This window comes from Octodon degus, unplaced genomic scaffold (assembly GCF_000260255.1).
Source record: "Octodon degus isolate 3935 unplaced genomic scaffold, OctDeg1.0 scaffold00016, whole genome shotgun sequence".
NCBI lineage: Eukaryota > Metazoa > Chordata > Mammalia > Rodentia > Octodontidae > Octodon > Octodon degus.
In genome coordinates, this window is record NW_004524592.1 from 15,681,586 (window position 1) to 15,692,177 (window position 10,592).

At 39.5% G+C, this 10,592-nt stretch overlaps 1 non-coding gene across 1 annotated transcript; it reads left to right on the forward strand.

The window, feature by feature from the left end:
- The first annotated feature begins 699 nt into the window (after positions 1-699).
- On the forward strand, positions 700-801 carry LOC111815468. Its single transcript, XR_002820153.1, has one exon. It is a non-coding gene; the product is annotated as a U6 spliceosomal RNA (small nuclear RNA).
- The last annotated feature ends 9,791 nt before the right edge of the window (positions 802-10,592 follow it).

Genomic DNA, 10,592 nt, shown 5'->3' on the forward strand with positions numbered 1-10,592 from the left:
ACTGGAATTTTGAGGGGTCTCTTTTTTAGACAGGGTCTCACTACGTATTTCAAGCTGACCATGAACTCACTAGGTAGCCCAGGCTGGTCTCAAACTCACAGTGATTCTCCTGCCTCATCCTCCTGAGTGCTGGGATTACAGGTGTGTGCTACCACACCTGGTTTAAAATTCTTTTAGTAGTATAATAAGCAAAAGACAAATATATGATAAGAATTTCTTACAGAATTCTATAGAATTTCTTATAGCATACCTTACTCCTGCTAGGATATAATCTTTTTTTTTTTTTTTGTGGAACTGGGGATTGAACTCAGGTCCTTGTGCTTGCCAGGCAAGCACTTATTCTACTGAGCCATCTCCCCAGCCCCTAGGATATAATCTTTGTGGTGACAGGCTTGTTTTAATTTTTCTCAAAGAGCTGCCAGTGAGTAATGTCACGTTTAATTCATTCAAAGATTACAGTAACCAAGATGACAAAACTAGTCTCTGACATAGAACATTTACTAGGGCTAGAGAAAGAAAAACCTAAACCAGGTGTGGCAGTGCTTGTCTATAATCCCAGCACTCAGGACACTGAAGGAGGAGGATCCTTGTGAGTTCAAGACCAGCATGGGCTATAAAATGAGCTCAAGGCCAGCCTGAACTGCATAGACAGATCCTGTCTTTAAAAAAAGAAACAAACAAAATACCAAAAATGTGGTCTTGCTACAGCAGCAAATATACTAGAATTGGAAAAATGCATAGAAAATTGGCCAGGCCTTGCACAAGAATGTTATACACATTTACGAATAATTTCTATCTTTCTTTTTTCTTTTTTTTAGTATAGCTGCTATGGAAATCGGGATGGAGGTTCTTCAAGTAATTCAAAATAGATACAGCATTTGATCCATCTATAATACTCCTCGTTATATTTCCAAAAGAATTAAAGTTGGCATACTGTAGTACCCATATTTATTGAGGTCCAATTCACAGTTGTAAAGGGTTAACAGAGTTTTGTGCCTCAACTGTAAAAAATTATTTAAAAAAACCCTTGTGCTTCCTGTTATCTACTCTAAGAAATATATTCTCCCTTTCAGCTCAAGGCTGTTCAACAATAAATAACTGTTTCTTGTCAAGGCAGAAAGCTAACACAAACTCCCTCCCCAACCATCTCCTGTAACATAGTCAGCTTAAGATATATCTTATAAAAATATACACTTATCACTAAGCTGTAAAAGACCTTTTAGTTGTAAACAGTTTGCAGCTGTGTCAAATAAATGTAGTTTCTGTTGTTCTGTGCTAGGTAACAAATTTGCTTACCAAACTGGATGTGATTTCTGTTATAAATACCCCCCTGCTACCTACGTTCAGGGCCGATCAACCTTCTCCTGCATGAAAAGTGGCTGACAGACCTGAGCCCAGTAAATAAAGGCTCTATTCAAATTTCTATCTGGCTGATCTGGTTCCTATGCAGAGTTGACCCATAACACAGTTAGCTAATGTGTGGAAACCAGCCTAGGTGCCTATCAGCAGATGAACAGATAAATGAAATGCAGTATTAAACATAATAGAGCATAAGCCACAAAGAAGAATGAAGTCATGGGTAGAACTGGAAGTCATGCCTGGCAAACACAAGGGCCTGAGTTCAATCCCCGGTTCCACCAAAAAAAAACCCAACCAAACAAAAAAAGAACTGGAAGTCATCATGCTAAGTAAAAAAGCCAAATAGACAAATAGTGTACATTTATTCCATATATGGAGTCTAAAAAGCAGAGAGATGTGGCCTGAATGAGTAAGGGGCCCAGTTAGAAAAGAGGCGGAGATCGCTACTCTGCCTTTGGGCTAAGATCAAGTATAGGAAAGGGGAAGGAAGCGGGAGAGGAGGGGTGCAGGGAGGCAGTTGGGGGGCCGTGATCAAAGTAAGGGCTGTCTTAAGCTTGATAGCCTAAATCGTTTGATAATAACAATAAGCTTGTCTTCTGGATGGTTAACAACCTAAGTTTGCAGACCAAAATTAGAGAAAAAGGAGGGCTACAAGGAAAGCCAACATTTTGGCCCTAGCCTTCTAAGGTCAATTAAGACTCAGGACATATGAGAAACTGTACTGTAACGTCATGTACCTCGGTAGTGTCCCAAATTTTCTGATCAAGAAGATTATGGGGCCAAAGAGGAAAGTGATCGATGACATAGAGTGTGCCTAAGGAGAGTCACATGGGGAGAAGACACTCTCTCAGGCTTTCACAGAGAGCACATTGGCCAAGCATTGGCCGTGACTCATCCACATGGCTGACACTGACAAAGGTTCTACAATCTGAGGTACAGGATCTTAGGATTAATCCTGAGGGCATTTCACTGACCTTCTCAGACCAAAAAGCTACAACTTTTGTTGCACAGGTCCTGCTTTACCTTGGTCTTAACCATCCAGTAGAAAAGTATGAAGATGAAATATAGGAAGTAAAGCCATGTTGTTATGTTGAGCTGTGGGGGACTCAGGTCAATAATTTCTGACATTGCCAGTTAAACAGAAGACCCATTGCTATTATGGGCTACTGGACTCTTTTAGAATATTTTGCTGAATTTACACACCTATAATATTCAATAACGGAACTTAAAAAAATGGGATATAACTATGAATGTCCATTTTGTATCTGTGTATTCAAAGTGGTTGGGATAGATATATAGTTGCATTCTCTTAATGAATAGAATGATTTTTTCTAATGGTGTTTGTAAGTAGGATCACAAGTCTTCATCTTGTACAGCAATTAACCACTAAGAAGAATATATGCAGTGTATTATTTGTTGAAACTGTACTCTCGATTTGATTTGAAACTGTCTCATTGCTATATGTTTATCAATAAAACTTTGAAAAGAAAAAAAAAATACAAAAAAAAAAAAACCAAAAAAAACAAAGTAAGGGCTGGTACATGCAGCTCAGTCAGGGCGAAGCCCCTGGGTTTGCAAAATAGCAAAAGGAAAAAGTAACTTAAAAAAGAAACAAAGAAAATGAAAGGGAGGAAGGAAGGAAGGAAGGAAGGAAGGAAGGAAGGAAGGAAGGAAGAAAATCTGACACAGGAGGGTTGAAATTCAAGACCAACTGGGGCAATTTAGTGCCCAAACATTTTTTATGTGTGTGTGTCTTTTTGAGACAGGATCTTGCTATGCAGTTCAGGCTGGCCTTGAGCTTACTTTATAACCCTGGCTGGCTACAAACTCAAAAGGATCCTCCTGCCTCAGCCTCCTGAGTGCTGGGATTACAGACATGCACCACTGCCATACACCTGGTTCAGCAAACACAAATAAATGAGCCTGGGATGTAGCTCAGAGTCAGAACACCTGCCTGTTAGGGACAAGGACCAGGATTCAATCCCCAGCTTTACCAGAAAAATTAAATTAAATTAAATTTTAAAATGAGACAGCATCAAAACAGTGTTATTAACTGGATGACTTAAATCCTGCCTACCTTCTTTTCTTCTAGGTAATGTTAAGTAAGTTTTATTACCAGCCCTTCTATCTGAAAAGTGAGAAGTACAGTGACCAGAACTACCTCATCATGTTACAGATTAAATGAGATAATTAAGTGTAAAGTGCACAGCACAAGTGAGGAATGCAATAAACCTGCCCTTTGCAAGAGTGTAACTTAAACTTACAAAGTGCAGGACCTTTATTCTAAAAATAGATCTTCTAGGGCCTGGGGAGATAGCTCAGTAGAATAAGCACTTGCCTGGCAAGAGCAGGGTCCTGAGTTCAATCCCTGGTACCACAAAAAAATAATAATAATAAAATAAAAATAAAAATAGTTTTAAAAATAGATCTTCTAAAAAAAAAAAATAGATCTTCTACTTACTAAGTGTTCAAGCTGGGCTCAACTTGTGGCCATGTCACCTCAACCTCCTAGCACAGGATTTTATTTTTTAAGCAGGGGAGTTCAATATTTATTTATTTTTTAGTCATAGTCTCACTGTGTAGCTCAGGCTGTCCTTGAACCCATGGCTATCCTCCTGCTTCAGCCTCCCCCATGCTGGGATTGCAGTTATATAGCACCATGCCTAGCAGGGAGACCTTTTAAAAACTATATTTATTTAGTTACTATGTAGTGCTAGGGAACTGCATCCAGGGTCTAAAGCATGCTCTACAATTAGGCTATGTACCCAGTACTTACATTTATTGTAATTGAAAAAAACATTCAAAGCAAATTTCAGATGACAGTACAATAGTATTATCATGGATTTTATGTAAATATATACATATATATACATATCTATGTATAAATATATATATATATATATATATATATATATATATATATATATATATATACAGTGTGTGTGTGTGTGGTACTGGAGATTGAATTCAGGGCCTTGTGCATACTAAGCAAGCACTCTACCACTGAGCCACAACCCCAGCCTTTGTTTTTTTTCTTTTTTTGAGAATTTAAGGGGTTTGGGTCAGTGAGACATCCCAGCAAGTCTAAAGTGCCTGCTTAGGCAAGCTTAGGCAAGCACAGGGACTGCAGTTCAATCCCTGGCACCAAATGCCATGCCAGCCACATTCCATAAGGCAGATATGGAAGATATTGCTCATTTAAAAACTAAAATTGGCTCTTGATTGGGTAACTTCAATTTCTGTTGACAAGAAACTAATTTAGTAGATGGAATGCTGCTATACAATTTTTTTTTCATTTTATGTATTTGGTACAGGGTCTCACTATGCACTTGGACTAGTAGTGACCCTCCTATTTGCAGCCTTCCCAGTGCTGGGATTACAGGCATAATTTAAGGGCTTTGTTTACTTGCTTGTTTGTTTTGCGTGCTAGGAATTGAATTCAGGACCTCATGCTTGCCAGGTAGGGTCTGCACCAATAAACTAAATCCCTAGCCCCTATTGATATATTTTAAAATAGCTTTATTCCCCAGGTTTTTAAGAAGAATTTTTAAAAATATGTCTTTAAACTATTTGACACCCGAATAGATAATTAAGCTTGGCTTATTCTGTGATTTTTCAAGGAAAAAAAAATAGCCACCAAGTATGTTGTGCTCTCTGCCTGAAATCCCAGCACTCTGCAGGAGGATCACAAGTTCAAACCTAGCCTAGTCAATTTAGCAAAAACTTGTCTCAAAATAAAAATCAAAAACATTTGGGCATGATGGCACACACCTACAGTCCTAGCACTTGGGAAGCTGAGGCAGGAAGATCATTAGGAGTTTGAGACCAGCCCTGGGTTACAAGGCTAGCCTGAACTGCATAGCAAGACTGTCTCAAAAAGACAAAAGAGGAAAAAAAAAAAAAAAAACAACTGAAGATGTCGCTCAGTGGGGAAGGTGTTGGGTTTGTCAGTGGTAAAGGCAAAAAGCCAGATTGTGGTGATTCACACCTGCAATCCCTGTACTACAGAGGCTGAGGCAGGAGGATGCAGCAAGTTCAAGTCCACCCTGAGCTACATATGAGGCCTTGTTTACATACATACATACATACATACATACATATGTATATACATATATACCAAAACAAAGGTCAATGTTAGCTTCACTAACAGGAATGAGAAATTATTTGGCCTGTCAGTCTTCTCATGTTGAAAACAGACAATAAAAATTGCACCCACTTCACAGAGCTGTTATAACAACTAATTAACTGCTTTGAAATTCCCATGTGAAAGACTATCTTTATCTAAGGAACCATAAGGCAGATATGGAAGATACTGCTCATTTAAAAACTAAAATTGGCTCTTGATTGGGTAACTTCAATTTCTGTTGACAAGAAATTAATTTAGCAGATGGAATGCTGCTATACATTTTTTTTTTCATTTTATGTATTTGGTACAGGGTCTCACTACGCAGCTCAGACTAGTAGTGACCCTCCTGTTTGCAGCCTTCCCAGTGCTGGGATTACAGGCGTGCATCACCACGCCTGGACTCTGTTATACAGTTTTTAAAATACAGGTTCCAAAAGCATATAATATACTCCCCCATTATCTCATTTCTCACAGAATCTCTGAGGATTACTGACATGGGAGATTAGGCTGAGGCACAGCTAGCTAGGAGACTCAGCATGACCTGTTAGCTGCAAGATCCCTGACGCAGGCTTGGAACAGTTCTTAAAGCCTTGCAAAAGGACTTGTGGTGAGAACCGGACCTGACATCAACCTGAGGCGTGGGATTACACCTCTTAAGACTCGGATGTAGACATCTTCAAAGTGAGGTCAAGGCCAGCCTGAACTGCATAACCAGACCATGCCTAAAAAAACCAAAACAAAACTTTAGGCCTCTCTGAGTAGCACGCTTTTATCTTGCTTTTTCCTCTTTTCCTCAGCCCAGATTTGCTGTGCAGAGTCAGTTTCTTTTTCACTCTTCACTTTTACTTTTTCAAATAAACTTTGCTACTACTTTTTGCTCATTTTGTTCAATTCTTTGTCTGAGAGGAGATGAACCTGGAACCTAACTCCAGAAAGAGAAGTGAGCAGTTGGGGAGCCACTTTTAGAAAAAGCTACCCGATAATAGAAGCAACCATCTGTACACAAAGTGATCAACTCAGGGCCCAAACATATTTATCTTATCAAATCCTTTTCTGTGGAATTTAAATTTTTTCTTGCTTTTTTCTGTAACCAACTAATTGTTACACTTAAAATTTGTTTTTTGTTTTTTACCAAGATTTTATAAGTTGAGAATAGTGATGCACACCTTAACTCAACCTTATTTATGTAATTAACATATGGATATATGTATGTAAATATTCATATGTATAAGATTACATGTATATTCATTTAGCTAATATTGATCTAATGGGAAACAGGTCACTTGGCAAGTGTACATGGATAACATCATTAACCTTGGTCAATAATCTACAGTATTAGTCTTAGTAGACTTAGTTTTAATTGGTGGGAGGAGGGGTTGACCACCCCTAATGAAATAGTGGTTTATTTATACAGACAATCTCAAAAGTATGATACTAATAATCCCCAACTTTTGTTTTTCCCTTAGGGAAGTATAGAAATCTGGCCATTGTGAGATAACTCAGCTGACCAAAGCACCTACTTAGGCAAGTTTAGGCAAGCACAGGGACTGCAGTTCGATCCCGGGCACCACATGCAGCACCAGCCCCGCCCCCAGGGTGGGCTGAACTGGCCACAGCGTCCAGATGTAGCAGTATATGCCTGTAATCTCAGCACTGAGGAGGCTGAAAGCAGGAGGATCGCCATAAATCTGAGCTGCATAGTGAGACCCTGCAACAATCAAACACATTTAAAAAAAAAAAAAAAAAAAGAAAAAGAAATCTGGTCATTGTGATTCTAGTCTTCTTCAGATGCACCTCCAACCAGAGTTGATGTAGTCTTATCTGTACTGACTCACCCAAGGGCTTAGTCTTGTCTGACTGCCTATAATATTTCTACCTAAGTTAGCTGTTTATAATAGTGGTGTAAGCCTATAATCCCAGTACTTGGGAGGATGAGGCAGTAGGATCACCAGAAGTTTGAGGCTAGCTGGAATTGCATAGTGAGATTCTATCCCCAAAAACAAAGAAAGAAAGAAAGAAAAAGAAAAAGAAACATGCTCGATATCATTAGCTATAAGAAGCTAAATGTAAGTCAAAATCACAAGATACCATTTACACACCCATTACAAGGCACAGACATTAGGATGGATATATAGTTACATTCTCTTAATGAATAGAGGGATTTGTTCTAATGGTGTTTGTAAGTAGGATATCAAGTCTGCATCTTGTACAGCAATTAACCACTAGGAAGAATGTATGCAATGTGCTAATTATTGAAACTGTCCTACCAATTTGGTTTGAAACTCTCTCATTGCTATTTGTTTCTCAATAAAATTATGGAAAAAAAATACAAAAAAACAAGGCACAGACAGCTGGAGATGTAGCTCAGTGGCACACCACCAGCCTGGTAAGTGTGAGGCCCTGAGTTTTATTCCTGGTACCCTTTCCCCCCAAAGTACACAAAATTACTTAAATATGTCATAAATTAGTACAAACTTTTCTGAGGGCATATACATATGAATATTTACAGGAGGGGTCCCCAGTGGGCTACCAATGGGCCCACTTCTCAAAGGAAGTTTTAGAGAGCAAAATCATTAGATAGGTACAATGTAGGATAAAATTATGATCAATAAGATTACAAGTATAGGGGCTGGTGAGATGGCTCAGTGGTCTAAAGCACCTACTTAGAACAAGCTTAGCAAAGCACAGGGACCGCGGTTCAATCCCCCAGCCCACATGCCAGCCAGCCCCGCCCCCTGGTGGGCTGAGCTGGCCACACACACACACACACACACACACACAAATAAATAAATAAATAAATAAGATTACAAGTATATTCATTTAGCTAATATTGATCTAATGGGAAGCAGGTCACTTGGCAAGTGTGCATAGATGACATCATTAACCTTAGTCAATAATCTACAGTATTAGTCTTAGTAGACTTAGTTTTAATTGGTGGGAGGAGGGGTTGACCACCCCTAATGGATAGTAGTTTATTTATACAGACAATCTCAAAAGGACCTCTCCTGTCTCTCAGGAGCTATTCCTAACCCCCATTTCTTTCCCCCAATTTCTACTCTTTTCTTTTTCCCTTTCCTACTCTTTTTTAAAAAAAATTTTAATGTATTTAGTACAGGGTCTATAGGATCTCATTACACAGATTGGGCACCTAGTGATCCTCCTGTTTTCAGCCTCCCAAGTGCTGGGATTAAAGGCACGTACCACCACGCCCAGTCTACGCTTTCCTACTTTTAACCTCCATTGTTTCTTAGAATTTATTCTTCGACTTCAGAGAACATGAACTTGGAGTACAGATAGCTAGTAGGTTGGGAATTACACTGATTTAACGGGGATTACAGGCATGCTCCACCATGCCTGGCACTTTTAAGAAGTTAAGTCAAAGACATTTTGTCTTCCAAGCTATATAATTTTTATCCACCAGGAACTCAATATAAATGAAAATCTCCAAACTTTAGAAATATAATCTGTGATGGACTGATAACTGGTAGCCAACATGTAACATGAGAAACAACATGAGCTGTTGGTTCTCTTAGAGGAGCTTGTCATTGCTGGCTTTCCTGATGAACTTGGCTGTTCTCATCATTGAAGGAGCTTGGAACCTTCTTGTTGCTGAGAATGGCTGCAATTCACTTTGGGGGAGCTCTGATTCTCACTTGGAACATCACTTTCTGGCTCCAGAGCAGATCCCTCAGCCTGCTAGTACAGATGCTTCTCCTGCTGGCATAGACTTTCTAGCTTCCACTACTGACCTTTGGGCCTTCCCAGTGCAGATCCATGAAAAAGGCAGGCAGGAGACGTTGTCTGTACTCTAGGCCTCCATCAGAACTCTTGGGAGGCATAGTTATGGGCTCCAGGTCTTCAGTTAGACTCTTGTGGGATATTATCATGGGATCCAGTCCCTCAGCTGAAGTTTTTGGTCTTTAGTGTGTGGACAGATATCCTATACTCTTTGTATATGATTCTTGGGGTGATTCATTATAAAATAATCTTATAATTAAGTGTCCTGTATTGTATTGTTCCCCTTGCAAAACCTGAGACAAAAACAGAGCCTATTTTACCTGGGCATTATTCTATGATTTGAATGTATATCTCATTTAATAGTCACCACAATGTTTCAATCCATCTTCTTGGCCTGAGATAAATCACATGAGATTCTATGTAAAGGAGGAGAAGAGCAAGGATCTGGGTTCAGTCCTGAGTGCCATATGCAGTGCTGGCCACTGAAACTGGGAGTGGTAGTGCATGCCTGTAATCTCAGGCTGGGGAGGCTGAGGCAGGAGGATCCCTACAAGCCCGAGCTGCATAGGGAGACCCTATACCAAATAAATGAATAAATACATACATATTTTGAAAAAGAAAGCAAAAGAGAAGAGGAGAATAGGTTTGTGTTCTGAGGGATAGATAGCTGGACAGAGCCCTATGTTTGTTGTGTGCCTAGTCTTTGCTTTTACTTTAAAAATTAAACCCAAAGTAATTTGAGAGAAATAGGGTCAAGCATATAGCAGAGACAATTTGTTGTGGTTTGTGTTTAGTTGTCCCGCTAAAGCCTTATGCAGCCATGGGGTGGCTTCTAGAGTTTGTGATTAATTCTTGATCCAATGCTGGGATTATGGGTGTGGGTGCTACTCCTGCCCTGGGTGGGTAATCTTCATTAAAATATAAGGAGGGCAGGAAAACTATCCGCTTGAGCCCCCATCCTGTCACTCTCTCGGACAGGAGCTTTCTTTCTCTCAATAAATATATTCTGCTCATAACCTCTGTTTGTTCCTAAAATTCATTCTTTGGTTTTAGATAACATGAACTAGTGCAGGTCAAGTCCAGAGATCATTTTTCCCTATGTCATTTGGAGGTTCCCTATATTGTTCGGAGGTCACCCACCCGAGACCAGTTTTTCTCCCTGTATCATTTTGGAGGTTTCCACTGAGATCATTGGACAGAGATTCAAGTTGTAATGAAAATTCCTAGTGTCTAGTGAGGACCTTTAGATAGAACCTCTATATCTCTATATCTGACTGCTGGTCAACATCTACGACCCCTTTCAGCTTGAAGAAGCCAGAGTGGTCATAGCCCATAGTTCCCTCATGGCAGTTCAGGTTCCTTCTTCAGA